Source organism: Stegostoma tigrinum, chromosome 4 (genome assembly GCF_030684315.1).
Source record: "Stegostoma tigrinum isolate sSteTig4 chromosome 4, sSteTig4.hap1, whole genome shotgun sequence".
NCBI lineage: Eukaryota > Metazoa > Chordata > Chondrichthyes > Orectolobiformes > Stegostomatidae > Stegostoma > Stegostoma tigrinum.
This window is the reverse complement of record NC_081357.1, coordinates 59581596-59602506: the sequence shown is the minus strand read 5'-3', so window position 1 is coordinate 59602506 and position 20911 is coordinate 59581596. Positions and strand designations below refer to the sequence as shown.

Sequence of the window (20911 nt, the reverse complement as noted above, 5' to 3'; positions counted from 1 at the left end):
ACTGCTGTGTCAAAACCCCGGAATCTCTTCCCTGATGGTAATGTGGGTTTACCTACAGTACGTGGGCTACAGCAGTTTGAGAAAGCAGCTCAGAACCACCTTCTCAAGGACAACTAGGGCAGGCAGCGACATCCATGTCCCACGAGAAAATTCTTAAAATTCTCTCATCAAGCAGGTAGCATTTCATTCTAAGTCATAGAATTTCTTTCACGTAGTACTTAAAGAAGTACATATTGGTTCCTGCTTTTAGCAATATTTCAGCTTTAAAATTCTATTCCTGTTTTTTAGTTCCCCTCATGGCCTTATTGACCCATCCCCTTTTCACTGAACTCCTGCAGCTACACAGCCCTGATTAGGCTAGACCTTACTAGTCAAAGTTGGGGAGGAATCATAGGATTGCCTCTTTTCCTTCTGTGCCAGTCAGAGAAATTGAGGAAGCCTGCAGGCTGACACATACACAGGCATAGCCTGTAACAAAGGAAAAATGGTCAGTTACCTTTAGGAGTGCTAGGCATAAAGTGAGTTTCATTACATATTTTATAATTTGTCTATTACGTGGAAATAGGCTAATCTCATCATGAAAACTGAATTCTGTTCATTGTATTCTGTGTCAAATAAACCAGGCTTCTGAGCTACTATTATTCCTGATCTCACTCAATTTTCAGTTTATCTGCAAATAGGCAAGTGTTAGAAAAATTTTGAAATTCCAAAGCACAATGAAACATCCATTGCAATAGATATGCTCAGTTAAAATGATACAGCTTGGTGTTATGTAAGACCATTGATAAGAAAAGAAGTGTCTGACACAATCTTAATTTGTTGCATCACTTATTTAGCAGACAAAGTAACTCCTCTGCATTCTACCCTAACACAGTTTTTTTAAAATCCTAGATCCATTTCATGGTTAAAATGGTCAATATATCCAGAAATCTAATATTTTTAAGGTGATATTTTGCATTTTCAGCTAGAGTGTGAGACCTGACAAATCAACAATCCAATTCACCACCATCTGTAAATTAAGATACCCAAAACGACAATGGTTATCATTTTCAAATCTATCACTCCGACAAGCACCTTTAATATGATAATATATGTAAATGAATGCAAATTAATGTGTTTGGCAGCAATTGAATAAAATAGATTCAGGGAAGAAACAACAATCTCCTTCTTTCTCCCAACCAGAAATAGTTCTTTCAGTGAAATGCTAGAAGTACCAAAGTGCCTTTTTTTTCAAACATTCATTCTTCCCAACATTCAAAGAAAGATCATATGCATGAAACATGATCCATTCAAAACTACTGAGCCCCATAGCATCATCAAAATAAACATGATTTTAGAGGAAAACATAAATTCAAGTTGCCAAAGGGTGAAAGGGCAGTTTTAAGGCTCACTGAGCCAAAGTAATTTGTCCTAAGATAAGATTAGAAAAATCCTCAACATTATGTCAAAGGATGAAGTATTTGCACAGGATTATGGTAACTCTGAGTTACATTTTTTCCTTTAATGCATTGTCCCAGAACGGTGCTAATTGGTAAATCTTAAATGTGAGTACTTGAATGTAATTCATATTAAGCATGTAGTTTGCAATCAGAAAAATATTTAGCTCACAAGTGGTGAGACCTTTGTACAATAGTCAACTGTTACACATCACTTACATTGTCTGTCATCAGTGCTGCAGCAATTGTTCTTATAAGTAATCAATTGTTTACATATTGTCCTTTTTTTTATCTCCACAGATGAGTTATCATTTACTTAAATCACTATTCCATCCACTGCAAAAGCCACCTTCATTTCTCATTGGTCAGATATCAAGGAACGGATAACTCAATTTCTAAATATGTCAAGTCCAATAAATTTACTATCCTTTGAATGACATGGTGATATTCTAACCTTGGAAATAATGTGATATCACACGAAAGCAGAGCTGAGAGTTCAGCAGACAGTAAATTAGAATGAGTGATGGTGTGATGAACCCTTCGTCTTACAGACATTACTGTACTGTATAAGCCATTAATCTGCGAATAAGAACATACGTGGAACTGACAATTTCAAGAATTGCTGGGTGGCTACATTCAGTTCTGTCCCAGTACTAGTGAAAGTCTGCTGCAAAGTTTTCAATTAATCACTGTTTGGCACAACATCGTGGGCCAAAGGGCCTGTACTGTACTATACTGTCCTATATTCTATCTATATTTGATATTTGATTACACAGGGTATTTCGGGGCTGGGGGGAGTTTAAAGATTACACGCAGTTGGAAAAGTCAGGGAGTAGGTGAAAGAGATAGAGAGACACAGGCTCTATGTTACACAGTACTGCTGTTAGCTGTACTATTAAAGATGCAACTGAGCTAAACTGAATCTACACAGGTTGGGGCTCAGTCAGAAGCCAAGAGTGGTTGGATGTCACTGTGTTTAAACTTGGAGGAGTTCTAGGAATTAGTAGGAAGCTAAGTGTTGGCACTGGGACTCAGGAAACAAGGAGACTTAGCAGAAGCCGAGTTTCACTAATAGTTCAGAGCAGCCATGAATGTGAGTGAACAAAACCCATAAAAAGTATTTGCTTTGTGTAAGTGAACTGGAGTAGGGCTCAGAAAAATCCAGATACAGCGCAAGCTTTGTGAAGCACAAATTGGAGTTGTGCATGTGAGTAAGTGGATTGCAGTATTCAGAGTTCAAAGGAGCATTGGTCTAAGTAAGGATGGTGATTGACCAGTCAATGCAGTCTATGGTTCTTGGGAGGGAGTCACAAGGCAACTGGCAAAAGTGAAGAATTGCAATCCCATGTGAATTTTAATGAGATTTGATGATCTGATATGTAATTAAGAAGTGAAAAAAATTGCTGAGAGATCTGTGAAGTCTGCCTGATTGTATTTACCCTTTGATGTGCATATGGGATGTTAAATCACAGTCTATTATTCATATTTACCACAAATTAATTTTGGGTGTTAGAATATACTTTGTCTATAATCTATAGATTGAATTATTGTTCCAATGTTGTGTAGCAATGTTTATAGTTGCTTGTTCAAAACCATGGAATTTTGTAGCCATAGTCTCTTAGTAAGCCACTTGGATCTCCCACCTTGTCTTCTCTTTAAAATATGTCACTTGTCCTAAACCAGATTATAACAAACTTAACCACCTGGTCTGGGATTGGAACAATAAAAATATTAAGAAAAGGAGCCAGACACAGAAATCTATGAATATCAGAGAAAAGAAAGCAGCATTGTGCAAAGAAAGAAAGAAATCTTAAATCACATTAAGGACATAATAAGAAACAATTAAAATAAAGGAAAAAACATGTGGACAGGAAAATGAAGTAGATTTGAAGAAAGAAAATGAAAGTAGATGGAGGAGAGATAGAGTTAGATAAAGCACAAGACAATGCAAGCAACTCAGAATGTTCACATTGAAGACATTGACCTACATTTTGTACTCTAGTAGCACACTTTGTGTTGGCAGAAGCAAGCGTTACTTCATTGCCATTTGCAAATGAGATCCTGGCCACATAACTGCTCATCACTGAGGGCACAGAGATGAGATGGAGGTAACAGAGGTCATGTCAGGTGACACCACAGGATTTATTGCTGCTCTCTTTAACGGGCTGCCAGCACTGGATGTTATGGAGACCACCTGAGAAGCCAAGTGGACTAATGAAACCTACATCGTGAATGGCCGGAGAAATCCTCATTGGCCTCACAGACCAAAGATGCCTCCTTTCAGTCTTGTCTCCAGACTGCAAGGGCAAGGAAGGATGAGGTGAATAGGCCAATTAATCAAACAGGCCTGCATGGAGTTCACAGAAGTCAGATGCTGCAGAGGAGAGGGCTATTCCTAAGCAATACCACAACTGCATCAATGATTGTATTCACCTCGCCAAAGTGATTACTCCATAACTCTTTCCTTTTGGGGCTTGCAACATGAGAGGGTGAGAGAGGGAGTGGCCTGTCAGTCATTGACAATGGGATTAAACAGTATCATATCCTGTCAGACATATGGCTGCATCTCAATGAGAGGGGCTTGTCTGTCGTGCTAATCCCACAATGTCCTTCAAGAGCAGATGTAAGCAAGAGGCTCCATCATGGACATCTTGATTGTCACCAGGATAGCAGCTAAGCTATCAGTGCAGACTATCAGTGTCCTATTTTGTGCTTGAATTAAAAAAAAAGCTTACTTCCTCAAGGAAGAGAATCAGTAGAGAGATAGCTTAGCTCTCCATCCTGACTCCTGGGCAAGAGGAGGTCTTAGAGCTGACAAGGCAGCATGTTGATGGTGAAACAGAACTGTCAATCCAAAGGAGTGAGCACTGAATACAAGGGCACAAGGGCACATCTGACAAATCAAACCATAGTGCTCACAGGCCCCTCATTGGACCCATGAATGTCCACAGTCAGGACTGTCGAAATGTGACAGCCCATAACTCTTCAGTCTGTCATGAAGGTCTGGTTGCAGAGGGGAGAGTTGGAAAGGCTGATGGGACAGCTGACGACTTCTTAGGATAAGGAGGGAGACATAAATAACATAAATCACACCATTCCACCATGCCCTCCAGAACGCAGTTATTCTCACTATGGCGGCCCTCTATTCAAGTTTAGATTCAAGGACACAATCTGATGAATATATCACAGAAGAGTCCAAATATCTGACAAAGTCTGTAACAGCTGAGGATATTGAGAGTAAGAGAACTTTGAGAGGCTAGACCCTTGCTGACCTCCAGACTGGTGATGAAACCCTGGATATGTCAGCCACATAGCAATTGCTACAACTGCAACAAGAGGCCAGGAGACAGCTGTTAATATCCCCAGAAGCTATATGTACCCAAGCATGGATGATGGAGACTTCCAAGCAGGTCTAGATAAACCATGTCCCATCACATGGCAGCCTTCTTGGAAAGATTGGTAACCCTCATGGAGATCCAGGACCAGGAGGCCAGTCAGTGGGTCAGAGATAATGGGAACTGCAGATGCCAGAGAATTCAATGTAACAAAGTATGTAGCTGGATGAACACAGCAGGCCAAGCAGCATCTCAGGAGCACAAAAGTTGACGTTTCGGAAGGGTCTAGGCCTGAAACATCAGCTTTTGTGCTCCTGAGATGCTGCTTGGCCTGCTGTATTCATCCAGCTCCACACTTTGTTATCTTGGCCAGTCAGTGGATGCCAGGGACATGCAGAGGCCCATACCATCATTGTGTCCATAAGCTCATTGCTGCCAATGATGGCCAATGCTTATTCTTCAATAAGCATTGGCCATCATCTTGAGAATCAATTATCAGCAAAGGCCCCACATGTATCTGCTTGTCAAGATCTGGAGATGTTAAGCCTTTGGACCATGGTGATCTTTAGTGTAAGTGCCAAGTTTTAGTCAACACATGCTGTGAAGCTCAGCTCATCGTCCATCATGGCTCACATGGCCTCTTTATAAAATAGTCTTTGGAACTGTTACATTCTGTTCCCAAACAAGGTTCCCGAATTTGATTCCAGGCGGGATATCCCAAATCATTAAGCTCCTGTGTAAGGAAGGATGAACAGCCTTCTATTTTTTAATCACCTGCCCTCTTCAGTGGTTGTAACAAATTAGTCTATCCTAAGATATCTTTCTGACAGCCTTAAAGAATTCATCTTTTGAAAGGAATCAATTTAACCAGGCTTTCTTGATTTAACAAAGATGAAGCTTCATTTTTACTAAATGTGAAGGCAAGAGGATAATTGAATGCCCATACTCTCACAAGAGAAACAAAAATTTAGTCTAAAAATCAAAATTAAAAAAAGATAAAGTTTTAAAAAGATCAGTTTTTAAGTTGTTCATGAAGAACAGCTATTACATTTTATAGTGTTGATAGCATGGTAATTGAGTAGTCAATTTCAAGATTCAATGATTTTACATGTCGATTGAAATTCTTTTGCCTTGGTACTTTTCAATAGAGACTGGATGACAATACACATGCCTCAAGACTATCCTTTTCATTCTTTAACCTGCAGTGCGGAGGTGCAAATGGCTTTTTTCACAGACCAGGAATCAGACAGTTTTTAATCCTGTTAATTGTTTAAACCCTGGATGGGAAAAACACAAATGTGACAGAGGTTCACTTGCACATCTGCCAGCGTGGCCTACTGTATCCGCTGTGGCCTCCTCTACAGTGGTGAGACTAAGTAGAGGCTCGGAGGCTGCTTTGTAGAGCACCTACTTTCGGTTCATGATAAACAACAACACCTTCCAGTCATGAACCATTTCAACTCCCCCTCCCACTCCCTGGATGACACGTCCACCCTGTGCCTCCTCCAGTGTCACAATGATGCCACCTGGAAACAGAAGGAGCAGCACCTCATTTTCCGTTTTGGGACCCTGCAACCCAATGGTCTCAATGTGGAATTTACTTGTTTCAAAATCTCCCCACTCTGGCCTCATTCCATGACCAACACTCCCTCTCAACCCCACTTCCTTGACCTGACACCATCAGTCCATCTTGTCTCCTACCTGTCGCCTCTCCTACCTCACTGACCAATCCCCACCGCTGCCTACCTGCACTCACCTATCACCATCCCACCTATCTTCCCTAGCCCCACCACTCCTCTCTGAGCTCCCTTCTCCCACCCCATTTCTGAAGAATGGCGCCAACCCAAAACGTCAACTTTCCTGCTCCTCCGATGCTGCCTGGCCTGCTATGTTGCTCCAAATCCACACTGTGTGATATCTGTGCCTGTAGGAGATAGCTTCCTACTGCGGTGTGAGACGGAGGAGGTAGGGGATAGTCAATCTTTTGTTAGCTCATCTTTTTCAACCATTCTTTCTGAAATGTCCCTCAGTTCAGGTGTGAAATTCCATGGGTTCAAATGGCACTCTGTGCAACAGTCATTACATTTACATCTACAGTCGTTCTTTGGCTGTAGCAGTCATTTTTTACAAAATACTGAATGAATTAAAAATGATGTATTATAAGAACCATTCTGTTTTGTGTCTTTAAAGATTGTGGACTTTAAGGAGAAACACTGTTTTTAAAACAGGGATTTACTAGGATGGCTGCATAATTTCACAACAAAAATATTCAATACTTTTTGAGAGTTTTGCTTTTTGTGGCTAAAGATTTTTACAACAAACAAATGATCATGAGCAAAAGAACAATAGAACTAGGGGCAGAAGTAGGCCCTTCAAGGCTCCCCCACCATTTAATATAACGATGGCGAACTGCATTTTGGTTACAACTCCTCTCTTGCCAGTACCTCATAATTCTTCAGCCCATTGCTGATTAAAAATCTGTATATCTACTCCTTAAATTAATTCATTGTCCTCGCACCCACTGGACTCTGGGGTGCTGAGTTCCTCAAATTCACAATCATTTGAGAGAAGAAATTTCTCCTCTTCCCTGTGTTATACCTGTTAGTGCATGTCCTAAAAGCATAACCTCTCATTCTTGATTGCCCCTCTTGAGGAAACATCCTTTCCACATCTATTTTGTCAATTCTCTTTAGCAATTATATCTCCTCTTATCCTTCAAAATTCTGACAGTAGCTATAGAGTTCTTTACAAGTGAAGCAGATTAGTTCTTAGCTGACTGAACAGTTTGGAACTGGAAACAAGTTACAGAGTCACAGATATAGTGTGTGAAAACTACAGAAGTGCATACTGTTGTTCTCCCCAACAGAAGGTGACCGTTCTCTGCAGTAAAGCAAAACTCAATTTAAACTTGTGTCAAACCAATTACCTTTCCTGCAGCCATTGCTGTGATCAGTATCTTCTGAATTGATGCATGAAAGTAAATTTTCAAGTGGATTGGTCACTCTATACTTCTTAAAGTCAGTGTAAGCTTACAGAGAAAAACAATAAAACATCAAGGGTCTGGCTCACCAAAGGTGGATCATTTTGTCATTGAACGAAAGACAACTGAACTGACTTTCCTGTTTTTAACTACACTTTTCACTTTATTGTGTGTGTGTGCATGTGTGCGTGTGTGCGTGTGTGTGTGTGTGTGTGTGTTGTGTGTGTGTAGTAGTAATTTATAAGGGGATTCGAATTTTGTGTTATATGATAAAGATTTATATTTGTTTACTTGTAGATAGGCTTCATGCCTACAGTGGAATAACCTAGCGAAGTTGTTCTAGTACAGAAACATGACCCATGCTTAATATTCACATTGGCTTGCAAGGTAGCTAAATTGGGATACTGTACATATTCCTAAAATAAAGGTTAATATTTGGTACAATGCTGAGAATATCAAGGCTCAAAATATGCTGCTGTTCCCAGTGGATAACGATACGTCTATCAGTGCTTTAGTGTTATGATCTGTCACCATGACAGAGACAACGTTGTCAGATATTTGAAGGTAACTGAGTTTTCAAAGGTGGATTCACTCTGCAGAGTATCCTTTTCTGAATTGAGAAGGTAGGCCATTTTGCCCTTTGTTCCATTTTTCCTCAACCCACCCTGACCTAGGCCCTCTGTTAACCTTGAGATTGCCAATCTCTCATTGTCTTTGTCTGGACCTTGCTTCCTTTCTCTGCCCTTGCTCTTCAATGGGATTTTGAATCTGTAATGAATGAAACCCAGGGAAGACAGGCTTTCTCAGTTTCCATGGCCATCTAATTAAACATACACCTTTCTCACCAAACCTATTTCTTCTGCTCAGGTGCCTCCATACAGATGCGGCAGTGCCAGCACCTTTCCTCTTGCCACTATGTCTGATTGCCCAAATCCATGCTCCACGACTTCCATAACCTGGAAAAAGATGTTGGCTCTCTCAATGGCTTCCAGATGAAGGCAGCACTGAGATTTCATTTGCTTGCCACCTCATTTTACCAGACTAGACTCTGAAACCCTGTACTTCCCCAAATATTGTTTGCAAAATTGAAAATTCTTTGAATAATTCAGTCAATGAATTACTTTAATAGCTTTCCAATTGTGATGTACCACCATCGTGTCAGTCGATGTTGGGAATGTGTGGAAACAACATGAAGAGTTTGAGTTTCCAATTCAATGTCTTCAAGTTGATTTCCCACCATCATCCTTACCACTGAGCTCATTCCCACATACCTGGACTATTCTGGTAGTTATTTCATATCAAAATGGAGAACTGGATTCTTGATTCTCAGTCAGAAGGGAAATTCAATAAAAAACGGTGAAAAATGACCATGAACTATCACTGTGGATATAAAAATATTTAAAAGTCATCCTTCTTCCCATCAATTTGGAAATCTGGTACACAGCCAGAAGATATTTATTGCCAGTCTATTCAAAAGTGTAGTTTGACAGTTTGATATAAAGTCTAACTTCTTAGCGATCTATGGATGATGTTCTTTTTATGGCTTTTTGTCGAGACGTTGGAAATTAACAGCTTCATGCCTACAGTGGAATAACCTAGCGAATACTGGAAACATGCCATTAAAGTGATTTAATCTCATGGTTGTCTTGTAAATCTTCTCCAGTTACTGGTAGGGTTAATATTGTGTGAAAAATTGCAACACCACCCAGAGAGAATAGCAACCATACACAAGAATGTAAGCATAGCTGAGCAAAAAGAATTTTTGAAACCAATTGCAGAATATTTGGTTTTGTGGTAAGTTTTAAGAAAATGTGTTACAATTCCTCACTGATACAGTTAGTAAATTCACTTTGTAGCACAATGCTTAACTGCACATAATCAGGAACATTCAAAGTTTGACACCAGTTTTGTGCTTGAAAACTAATTTCATCTAACATTGTGATAGAGGGTGCTGCAGATGCCTTCATTCATTTGGTGCTAAGGAACTTCAACATAAATTTAATTTTCTTCTGCTTTGTTTCAGCAGTGATATTCATCTCTGTCACAACAAAAACAAAGTTGCTGGAAAAGCTCAGTACCCTTCCTCAGAACAGAGCTTTTCCAGCAACTTTGTTTTTGTTCCTGATTTACAGCATCCGCAGTTCTTTTGGTTTTAACATTCATCTCTGTGCTTGTCACATGTGGGTCTGTATTTTTGCTTATTCTGAGATTTAAGGACCTAACTTAAGCTGGTACCTCTGTGCAATGTCATAAGCTGCACTTTGGAGATGCCATTCTTCAGGAAAAGAAGACTTAAACACCAATCTCCCAGTCTGTTTTAATGAATGCTAACAATCCTTTGGAGCTGCCCAGTGAAGTTCAAGGAGTGCTCTTACTGTCATCGCTAAATTTCTTCCATCAGCAAATAGTTTTTCATCTCATTACTATTTGTGAGCTGTTGTTGCCAACGAATGGAGTTTGCATTTGCTGGCGTAACAATCATTGAGCTGTGCAACACTTTGAAACATTATAACATTTTAATATCTATTTTAAAAACAAGTACCACACAAAAAAAATGTAAAATTTTTATTGCGGAGTGCTACGAATTCCCCTGTCCTTTGAGATTTTCTCATCTCTTTATTCCACAATGAACCTAAGGGCCACTTTCATCTCCACAACCACTAAGCATTAGGGGAATTCTATTTTACATAGTGAGTCATACAACATGATCAGCATAAATGTGATGGTTTACCCTCACATTATTTAATAGTGTATATACATCATTCAGGCAGATATTTGTATGTTTCATTACTGGCATTTTTTTGCCCATGTCTATATTTTCATTTTCTGGAGGGCAAAACTTCAATGAAACAATATGATAATTCATGTTAAATAGCTGTTAAAAGAAGCATCTTGGAGCTTTTTCCACAATACAAAATGCCCAGTAGGGAGCCATGCTTGCAGGAAGCAAATGCCTGTTAGACAGCTTGCGTGATTTTCTGTCCAATAATAAAAATTCGTTTAAGTGGATGGAGAATGATGCTGGCTACTTAATGGCTGCACAAGTCTCTATGCCCAGTACTTGAAAACATGTGATATTTTATTGTGAAATAGAAAGTATATCCCATTTACCCTAGATTTTCTGCATTTTTTTCATTAGTTCATGTTAATTTTCTCAGTTATTAAATATTTGATTCTTATAATCCATATTGCATTCCAGCAAGAAAAAAAGGAGAAACAATAGCTTAATTAAATTGAAAATAAGATAAAGATAATTAATTGTCATTGTGAACTCTGCTATCCTCACAGATCAGTTAACTCATTTGCCAAGTCCAACACAAATCTAATTAATGCACTATCAATTTTTAGCAAAGTATGGATAATTTTTATATAAAATAACGATACAGGTAAACTCCACTATAAGCTAGTGAAATTGTTAATTACCTTGGTCACAAATATATATCTGGGTTGTACGATGAAAGGTATGTGACTTATATAACTATATTAATGTCATTTTTAATTTTTGTTATTTCAAATTAGTAGCATATGGGAGCTGATTTACATGAAGTTGAAAATTTAATAGATCATTCCTTCTGGAGTCATTATTATTAATCAATAAGTGTCTCCTGCAATTTCAAAGAAAGTTTCTTCGTATTATAGGAATTTGCAACAGGGGAGAGAAAACATTGAAAGATGGAGTGCAGGTACATAGTTCCTTGAAAGTGGAGACACAGATAGATAGGATAGTGAAGAAGGCATTTTGTACGCTTGTCTTTATTGGTCAGTGCATTGAGTATAGGAGTTGGGAGGTCATGTTGTAGCTGTACAGGGCATTGGTTTGGCTACTTTTGGAATACTGCGTGTGGTTCTGGTCTTCCTGCTATAGGAAAGATGTTGTGAAACCTGAAAGTGTTCAAAATAGATTAACAAGAATGTTGCCGGGCTTGGATGTTTTGAGCTACAGGGATAGGTTGAATAGGCTGGGGTTATTTTCCCTTGAGCATCGAAGGTTCCAGTGGGACCTTATAGACATTTATAAAATCATGAATTGCATGGATAGGGTGAATAGACACAGTTGTTTCCCTGAGGTGGAGGAGTCCAAAACTAGAGGCCGTAGGTTTAAGATGAGAGGGGAAAGATTTAAAAGGGGCCTAAGGGGCAACTTTTTCACACAGAGGGTGGTACATGTATGGAATAAGCTGCCAGAAGGAGTGGTGGGGCCTGGTACAATTACAACATTTAAAAGGCATCTGGATGGGTATGTGGATAGGAAAGATTTAGAGGGATATGGGCCAAACGCTGGCAAGTGGGACGAGGTTTATTTAGGATATCTGGTCGGCATTGACAAGTTGCATCAAAGGATCTGTTTCCATTCTGCACATCTCTATGACTCTATTTTAGAGTAGAGAGTATAGAATAAACAAGGATTAATTTTAGGTCAGAGAAAATCTAGAAATTGGAAGCATTTGGGCAATTTGAATAGATATCTGATTCAATTTGAATGCAAGTTCTTCTTATGTGGCCTCTCCAAGAAAATGGAAAATTTTCAGAGCAACTGAAAAAAAGCAAAGAAATGTAATCCGTGGAACTTCAGACTCAGAGTGTTTAGTTGGAAACCTGCAGGTTATTAAAAGACTGAGAAAGCCTAAGATCCCAGTTATGTGAATACTCAAATAAAAACATTTCACAGTTTTCAGGACTGTAACTTATGAGAAGTAATTAACTCAAACCCATAGATTTGAAGGGGAAGGAAAATTTCTCTCGTATTTGAGTAAATGTAAAATGATGGTTTTCAAAATGAATGGATTTTGGTTTTGTGTTGTGCTTTCAAATTTTTAAAACCTCGTTATATTTAACTGTCTTTGTTTGGTTTATTTCATTTTTATTTATTTTGTGAAATATTTTATTGTTATAATCCAAATCTGCAGCCTTGTTTGCTTATGTTTCTGTGAATGATCACTATATCAGAAAAAAAATGTCAGATTTTACTCCTACATTTAACTTGTCTGTTGTTAACATCAGCTGAAATCATAATAGTCATAAGCAACGTTGAGCTCTACCTAGTCCTCTTTGATTTTACAATTACTGTTTAGAAAGATATTTAATATGTACCTCCACCTTGAATTACTGTCATTGTTGATTTGAAAATTGAGAATTGAATAGACTTATCACTACTGATTTCACCAGTCAGTCATGTTTCAGCTTGGACAGTCTGAATTATTCAGTGATAATAATTATCTTTTGCCTCATGAATTCTCAAAAACAAAATTCATAATCAATTGTTCTTCAATGCCTAGGATATAATAGGTTTGTTTCTAAATGGAAATGATACTCTGAATTGCAGTTTTGGGGAATAATTTCGTTCATTTATTGAACAAATTTCTTTAATTGACCCAAGCATTAAAATAAAGGAGACAATCTGAAGTTAGTTCAAATCAGAAAACGCTGGAAATAAACAGCAGACCATGCAGCCTGGACAGCAACAAAGTTAAGAATTTTAACCAAAGCAAATTAAAACACATTTCTACTCTTTTTTTTGACTCAGATACCGGCCCAGAAGCTATTTGATTCTCTGGTTTAGTCACGATTTGGCAAGCAACACTCCCAGGGAGCGATAGAAGAAAAGGAACTTTGAATTAACAGTAACCACTGGTAAGAGAATTTGAAAACAGGAACAAAAACAGAAGTTGCTTGAAAAGCTCAGCAAGTCTAGAAACATCTGTGAAGAAAAAAATAGAATTAACATTTCGGATCCGGTGACTCTTCCTCAGAACTGAAAACAGGATCTGGCTTGGACATCATTTTATACCTCAACTCTTAATTCCTAAAACCTAGGGGACCATATTTGGTATACCTACTGTCTTTAAACAGACTTGAACATTTTAGGTGAGAGAATCATTTACTTGATTTCATAGCATACAGCGGTCATGGGTGAAGTTGCGTGCTGTGGCCATGTACTTTAAAAAAAATTCTAATGAAATGACACAAAGCAGAAATGTTCACTCTCATTGTGTCATCACAGATGCTGCCAGACCACTTGAACGTTTCTAGCTTTTTCTGATTTTATTCCAAAAAATTGCTCTTAAGGTCAATCTTACACAAAAATAATGATAATTTTTTTGGCTTATGAACAGTTCATAATATTGTTTTCAGTTAAAGGATTAACTACTTCTTCAACATTTGGATTACTTGTTCACAAACTACAATTGCAACACTTTCGCTGAAATGGACTGGGTGGTTGATCCTCATTCTACCACTTTTCTGCAAGTTAAGTAATTTTGCAGGCAGTGTTCTGCTGCTAATTTGGTGGGAATTCCTGAATCAAGAGTCACATTTAAATCAGGCTGGTCAGTGCCAGTAGAGTCCTCCGTGACGGACTCTAGTGAAACATTTTTTTAATGACAATTTGGAGGCTTTCATCATCAACAGCTAGCTCACGAACTAAAATATTTATTGAATTCCATTTCACACGTTGCCCTAATAGGATTGAACTCAAGTCCTCTAGTCCACAAAACAATTTATTTACATACTAAGTTCCTTTTGTAACTGTCTCAACAAAAACCGAGCAGTGATCTTGTTACTGAAATCCCGAAACAATAGATTCGAATCCAGTTTCCATTTACAAGGAGCAATCTGTCGGAATCTTTCTGGCACAGCCACTATCTATAAGCTTCATGAATTTTCCTCAATCTTTAATTAGATTGTCCACCTAATTAGCTTACCTATCCAAGTTCCAATATTTTAACGAATTGGCCTGTGCCAGAAATTCACTCCAGAAGTAATTTCTATTTTTATATCCTGTCAAACAAAGTTTTACTTTAACCCATGATGAGTCATTTTAACAAAGCCATCCTGGTCATAATTTTACAGCAAACATGTAAAAATATAACAGAAATGGGAGAAGGTATTGGCTGTTATATGAATATATTAGTACAATGATTATTAGGGATGCATTTTTAACACATTTAACTATAATTGAACTCAAATTTCTACATCAGCAGCTGTTATGCAATCAAAACTTATTAAAAGCTTTCCTCAATCACTGCTATTGTGTTATCATATTCAGAGTTGAAAATTACTAGGGAAAGATTGTTTCCCAGCTGTCCCCTACATTAGAACATAGAACATAGAAACATAGAACAGTACAGCACAGCACAGGACCTTTCCGCCCTCGATGTTGTGCCAACCTGTTATCCTTCTACATTCTTTCAGTCAGTTTGTGATTAATTGACCAGCATTCATTAAATCCAGGTAATTGCCTTTTAATTGTCATACAATAATGACAAACAGATCAGGCAATTTTATCATCACTTTCAAAGGGTAGAAGTGCGTCAATAATTGCATATCAGTAAAAAAATACAGAGGGCTCAAGCTTTTTTGCCAAAACCAAATTATAACAAGTATTCTGGAAGTTTTCTCACTGCAAAACCTGGCGAGTTCTTGTGCCTTACCTTACCAAATGCACCACATTAATTACCTACCGCAACTCCATGGCAACCCTCACATCCTCTTCCAGCCCCATCTTAGCATATGCCATTCCAAGAACATTTGTCACTCTCTGGATATCCTGGAAATCACTGACATCCATCACACCTATACCATCAACAAAAGCTTGTTGTGAACCCAAGAGAAGAGCTTTCAGTTGGGGATCTGCCCTGCATTGTTCCTGATATTTTCTCTGGACATGGCAAATAGACAAATCAGTGCTTTGTGAGCAGGGACCTGGTGGGGCTGCTGGACAGGGAGATGTAGAAGTGGGACTTCCTCTTCCTCCAGCACCAGTAGTAGAGGCCATGCCAACCTCAGCCAAAGCTGTCAGGTCAGTGCAGTCTCAGCCAGCTGGGGGAATGCCCTACATTGAAGGAAGAAGGTCAAAATCCAAATTTAACCCATCAGCAAAAGTATCTTCTCTCTGATACTTCACACTCACTCAATCTCTGCTGCTGCACTCACCTCCCATCATATCTTCTGCTATACCACTCTCACTAATGCCTATAATACATTCCCTCAGTTGCTGTTACCTACACCAGCCACCCACACCATGAACCCTGCAGACTCTCTGCTTTGCCTACTCACTTGCTCCAGACACCTCCCCAACGACAGCAAAAATAATTTGCTGTTCCACCCACTTTTATCTCCCTCATTATCTAATTCTCTTCTCTCTGTCCCTCATTCCAGGAGGAAATTAGCCTCCAAGAGGACAGAAAGATTTAATACAGGTTGTTCCTGTCTGATATTCAGCACCTCACTATTATGTGGAGAGCATCTTGATTCTAACTGCCCTGAGTGACCGTTTCCAAGCCCCTGGACTTGTATTCGAGGCTGGCCTTGACTTACTGAGCTGGGACCTCCAAGCAAAGGCAATCTCCCTTGACTTGAACATCCTTCTTTAATATCTGTGCGAAGCAGCAAAGCAACACAGAATTAATAGGACACCCTGGCTTTAGGGGAAAGTGGAAAAAGGAAATGCAAGGCAGGGTGCTATGAAGTAGGCACAGCATGACTGTGCACTATGACACCAAGTGAAGAGCCTGGCCTAGTCCTGTGTGTATGATAGAGATGCAACATGAAGAATTTTCGAGCCAGCCATCTATCTAATGCCAATGTCTGCGGATGTAGGGAACATGTGGCTGGTGCCCTGAGATGTTGGAAAGCCCTGAAATATTGGATTCCAGTGTCTAAGATGGAAATCATTTGTGCAAGGGGTGAGCTGAACTCGCAAGATACCTGTTCCGGGTCCCATGTCACATTTTCTTGATGTTTCGCTGGTTTGGTCAGTTTGGTAGGACAGAAAGCTGATACTGATCAGGCAAGTTGGGCTGTTAACAGGGCAGTTCACAAACAACAATTCCCCTGAATTGGTAACTCACTACTGCCTAGTGAGAAACTCACTCTTCCACTTGTGCAAAGCATAAAAGGAACAAGGCATGCCTTACATCAAGATAGGCTGTAGGACTTCTTACATAATTATGCCATGAGCAAGCAAAAAACAGCACTCATTCCTCTCATCCATGCACAGTATCTATGAATCTTAATACCCACAATGTGTACTAATCCCTGTGCCTCCTCTCTTAACCCCAGTTGCTATCAATGTGAAAATTCAGGGCCCAGTTCAGGATCAAGCCTCAGAAGTGGATGTCTAATGACCAAGGTTCTTTACAGAATATGGTTGTTTACAGAAACAATAATTCTAAACTTGAATGTGAGAGAATTCCAGAACTGTAACAGAGATAATGGGAACTGCAGATGCTGGAGAATCCAAGATAACAAAATGTGAAGCTGGATGAACACAGCAGGCCAAGCAGAATCTCAAAGAGCACAAAAGCTGATGTTTCGGGCCTAGGATGAAGGGTCTAGGCCCGAAACATCAGCTTTTGTGCTTCTGAGATGCTGCTTGGCCTGCTGTGTTCATCCAGCTTCACACTTTGTTATCTTAACCCAGAACTGTAACAGTTGTGTGTAGCAAAGGTGGGGCTATTATTATTTGCAATCCCAATAGGGAAATTAATTGAAATAAATGCCTGCTAGATAATAAGAGGATAATATCCCAGAATAAGAAGCAATTAGTTGAGGAAAACCTAACACCAGCATGAAACTGAAATGCAGGTATTCAACATTAGAGGGTTTAAATAAGTTTAAAAAGAGCACAGCAATAATTAACACAGGTACTATTAAGACTGGGGGGAGAAAAGGAACATCTGAAGTGTGCTGTCAAACTGGTTGTGAAACATCAAATATGATAAGATTATTGAGGAAAATTCAGCCCTAAGTATTTTGATTAAGCCTAACCCTGTTCTAAATGCTAAATGGATTACATAGATTCCTAAAACCACTTGAATTGCTTGTTCACCATTGTAGACAGGGAAGAGTAGACAGGTTGGAACCATTACTTACTGATAAGGCACATGTTGATTTTGTTTTGGATTAGATGCAGTGTTCATTGCAACTTTTTTATGCAGTAAAATGAGCAATCTTTATTTCCTTAAATCTCACATTATAGAGAGTCAAAAATGTTAAATAGAAATTTATCACTGTAGTCACAAAAAACTAGCAATTGAAGAATAAAACAGCATGCTAATGAATGACAAAGGGAAAGAATGTACCAACTTTTAATGTTGTTGAGATATCATTTTCAAATTCCTCCACTTCATGTAAGGGTAGAATTATTTGGTCATGAGATTAGGGTTCTAAGTCAGTTGTCCAAGTCAAGTATCATTTGCAGTTCCTTGCTTTGACAGCTTGTTGCTACAGCTATGTAAAGCTAAGCCTGTTGTATCGCTTACATTCCATTTGTTTCAAGAATTTATCCACTTCTTACTGTTAGCTTTGAAAACTTTTGACAGTACTTATCCACAGTCAAGATTTGAAGTAAATGGGAATCAAAAGAGACAATGTTTATTTTGAATATTGCAATTACAGTGACATTGCAATTGACAATAAAGACATTTTTCACATATTTACTACTTCACTGCACTGTCAGCTGGGATTTTCTTTTTGACCTAAACAGTATTAGTTCGCAAAGTGGGCTACATAGGGGCTTATTCTCAATTCTCCACTGAACAAAAAATGCTCAGGTTGTTCCCCTGTTATTCACCTCTTCCTGGTGTCGTGACTGTGTGTCAGACAAACTAGATTACCAATGAATATATTGAAACTTTTACTTACAACGTGTTTTTTTTGGAAAGAGCAGGGACAGCCTACAGTTAACTGTTGATGTAAGTTTGGTGACAGCCTGAAGAGGAACACGTGAATTGTATATCTGCAGGTGTCAAGAAATATTCAAAGTATGAAATGCAGCTCAAATTGTACTGTAATCTCCTGTGAGTATCCCCAACTGTGAAGTTGATGGGGGAAAAGACAACAATGTGGCCAAGAGGCATGTTCCTGTTTTCAAGAAACACAATGGTAGGATTTAGCGATAACATGGTGTAGAGCTGGATGAACACAGCAGGCCAAGCAGCATCAGAGGAGCAGGAAACCTGAGGTTTCAGATCAAGAACCTATTTCAGAAATGGTAGGAGTTGGAAGTGTTTGTGAGCTGAGGTGTTTCTGTGTACTAGCTTGGGTTCAAGAGCTAATATAAAGCAAAAATCATAGTTCAAGAACTACATAGCAGTCGTCCCAGCAGATAAACGACTCATCAACTCTGAGTCCAGGAGACCAGTCAGCAAGCAAGTCAACAGAACAAGATAATCTTGATTAACCTGCGAAGCCAAGAATCTCAAAACTGACTGCTCACTATCAATGTTCTGCAAACAACCCATAGACTGATTAATATATCTGCTAACTTTTTCTTTTCTTGGTCTCACTTCTCATTTTCTATTTGTGTTTATCTGTTCATTTAATCTTGCATTTAGTAATTTAGAACTTTACTCTTAGTTAAATCAAGGAACAGATTAAATAGTCTATTCTATTTAAACATAAATTGTTTTGCTCTGAGAGAATTGGAGATAATTCGTTTTAATGAGTCTTGTTGCAATCAACAAAGGAGGACATTTGAATAAGGAGGGTAACCCATCTGCGAATTTGAAGTTTTTAGGGTATTCTGTCTGGAAGCATAATAAATTGGGAAAATTTATCCAGAGTCTGGTCGTACCATTATTTTACTGTTATATCCCTCTGGAACAAGTATGCATCTGAGCCACCTTTCTCAGGGCCTACACAAACATTGCAAGAGTGCAGACAGGGTTATGAAGAGGGCCATGTAATTTTAAAGTGGTCCCTGCCTTATTTAGACAAGCTGACGCAATTTAAACTTGGCTCTTAACTTTTAGCCCAGGTTTTTCCATAGGTAATGTGGCATGTTTAGCATACCTTACTTCATAAGCTTGAGCGCCTCATAAATGTTTCCTGATTGGCAGCAGAAGCTGAGGAAATTGGCTGTTTGGGTCAGTTCTGAAAACAGTGGAGGTGTCTGTCATTGTGTACAGTATTTGAGTATGCCATGACAATCCAATTGTTCTGTCCATGTCCTCCTAACTCTTTTTTCACTTCCTGCTACTTCTGTAATTTAAAGGAGAAGAATCTGGATGTAAAATCAATGCAGATACTCAGCAGGTCTGACTCTCATCTGTGAAGCGAGAAACAGTGTTAGTGTTTGAAATGAATATATCTTATGAGCTGTCTCAGTTGGATATTATTGTTCTCATGCAATCAAAATGAAAACAGTGATGAATCTGGATCCCCATATCAATCTGGAAGATTTGTAAAATAGGCATGGTAGATCAATAAAATCCCTACAATGTGGAAGCAAGCCATTCAGCCGATCATGATCTGAAGACCATCACTCAGATCCACCTCCCCCCACCCTTTACTTGTAACCCTGCATTTCCCATGGCTTTATCAAACCAAACCTGAGCATCCCTGGACACTATGGGCAACTTTAGCATGGTCAATCCACCAAACATACGCATCTTTGGACTGTGGGAGCAAACCAGAGGACTCAGAGGAAACCCACACAGAAAGGGGGAGAATGTGTAAACTCCACACAGACAGTCATCTGAGAGTGGAATCAAACCTGGCTACCTGGTGCTGTAAGGCACAGTGCTAACCACTGAGTGACGGTGCCACCTGGTATTGCTGAGTGGGGAAACTGTGTTAAGCACTAGCTATCCAGTTTCCTACAAAATTTAGAAATTATGAACAATGCCTCAGAGATCAAGAGAAAGAGAGAATCTAATCATCACCCCTTGACTTGCTTTACCATTGCTGACTGTCCCATGAAAAACATCTTGAGGGTAACCATTGAGCAGAACCTGAACTGGATGTGTCAGGTCAGAGAGAATTTTGTGGTGAGTAACGCACCTCCTGACTTCCCTAAGCCTATCCTGGAGTGGGATGGAATAATCCCAGTGTGCCTGACTGAGTGCAGTTCCAGAAAAATTCAAGAAGCTTGACACCATCAGGTCAATGTAAGCTGCTTGCTTGGCACCTCATTTAACACTTTAACACTTACTTCCTCCATCACCAATGCACACTAGCACAGAGCAACGTTCAAGTAAGAAACCGCCCAGTAGACAAGGCTAACTGATGCCTGGGAACATCAGCATCAATAAGTTCCTATTTAGCCACACACCATCTGACGTGGAAATAAATTGTTACCATTCCTTCACTTTCACTGTGTCAAAATCCTGAAATTCATTCCTTAACAGCATTGAGAGTATACTAACTTCCCAGAGCAA

General features: G+C 39.1%; 1 long non-coding RNA gene across 2 annotated transcripts in view; it reads left to right on the top strand.

Moving 5' to 3' along the window:
• Positions 1-13811, top strand: part of LOC125452910 (uncharacterized) — a 38963-nt gene extending 25152 nt beyond the window's left edge. For both annotated transcript variants that reach the window (XR_009445719.1, XR_007247630.2), the window contains exon 4: positions 13276-13811. This is a non-coding gene — a long non-coding RNA (uncharacterized LOC125452910). The remainder of the gene's footprint in view (positions 1-13275) is intronic.
• Positions 13812-20911: the final 7100 nt, after the last annotated feature.